Consider the following 1,785-nt stretch of genomic DNA (forward strand, 5'->3'; position numbering starts at 1 on the left):
TAGTAGAAATAAATGAATAAGAAGTACGTATATGATATAAGCAGACGATGTGTTCCAATCAATTCTTATTTCAATTGGGATGGAAAACTATATGGTAAGTGGCAGCTAGTATTTTTCAATGGCAATTTACGTTTATTCTAGCTTATTACCTGGTAGATATAAAAACACACGACGAATGTAACGTTTTTTTTTGATGAGTAAAATATACGTAAAAAAAAGGTAGAAAGGTGGGCCAAAGCGAAGAAGCACTTCTTGGCTGGCTGTTAATCAATGGCATAGATTTTCCATAAAACGGGTCTAATCGGATCGGTACACAGATGTCTTGTATTGGCGACAAGGCGAAAGCTGTACAGTGATTAGCATTGCGTACTACACAATGAAAAAATATATATATAGTTTATAGCTTGTCATTTGGGAGCATCTGAAATAGCAGCATCTATGGCACCGTAGTTACAATTGTTGACATCCTGCCCATGGACGCCCAGAGCAGTGCGGAATCGAGGACGTAGTTGATCGCGTAGTTTGTGCGCAACATTTTTTGCATATAGTTATAGATGATCGATCACTGTTACATTATGACATACTGAAAATAGAAGACCGTATGAACTAAAAAAATATAAAAATATTATATGTTTACCGGAGGGATCGGAGCCAAAACGGATTTCGATAGTTTATTGTCCAATGCACTCTTTGTGCCTTATGTGCAAGTAAAAAGCTGTGTAAAAAATCGCGATGATGACCAGCAGATGGCGTTTCATCATTCGTCATTTTATGATAGTTTTCTTTGAAAAGTGCGGGCTTACTTAGTGCAACAGTCTTCTATGCGTATCATAAAGGACAATATATCTTTTCAAAGTGAAGAAAATGCATAGATAAACAAGGTTCTTTTCCTCTTGTCGAATTATATTTTCAAGATACGCTGATGCCTCTAGGTGCATATGGGCCGCTAAAACCACGTATATCACGTCAGGAGAAGGTGTCTCAGAGGCGTTTACTGTCAAGCGCTTATATAACTGTAGCCTATTCCTAGTAGTTAAATGTTGGCTGGATAATTTTTTCGCGAGGAACACGTAATAAATTATTTATTTTTAATAATTAATATTGTTAACGGCTAGTTACATGCTTGCTGAATGGCTTTACTAAATGTCAATTGATACATGCAAAGGGCAACTTGAAGAAAGTTAGTACAAGTTGTATATCTACTAAGTGAGCCTCGTCAGTTATCCGGTTGAAACAATCCGATCTCTCTAACACTCACATTCGATGTAAAATCCATGCACCTTTATAAATAGTTCGTATTGACATGGATAAATAGACCTTTATAGAATAGTACAATTAGTGGATACGACATTACATTCTATAAGTAAGTTACCTATACAATAAGAAATAAAGTTGTTTAACATGAGAAAGCAACCGTTATATTCTGTGTTGTGGGTTCTTTAGGTCCGCTCTCCTTTAAAAATGGTATATCCTAATACATAGATTTGGTATGACAGGAATATGAAAGGCGTTGTTTTAGGATGGATTAAAATATCAATTACATCATGTTTATTTTTAAAAAAAAAGCCTGTCAAAATTCTAAACAATCTGAATTCTGCTTAATTAGCGTTTACGTCAAATGGTAAAACAAAAATTGCATAATGTGGGGACAAATACACAAAGGTTTCCTTAGCGTCGATTCGCTGGCGTCTTTTAACTGTTTTATTGCCTATTTTATTGCCTTATTGTTTATTATTTTATTGCCACCTAGATGGCCTGCGTAAATGGCGAATGGCGGAACTGGGC

The sequence above is a fragment of the Varroa jacobsoni genome, unplaced genomic scaffold, assembly GCF_002532875.2.
Source record: "Varroa jacobsoni isolate VJ856 unplaced genomic scaffold, vjacob_1.0 scaffold_1302, whole genome shotgun sequence".
NCBI lineage: Eukaryota > Metazoa > Arthropoda > Arachnida > Mesostigmata > Varroidae > Varroa > Varroa jacobsoni.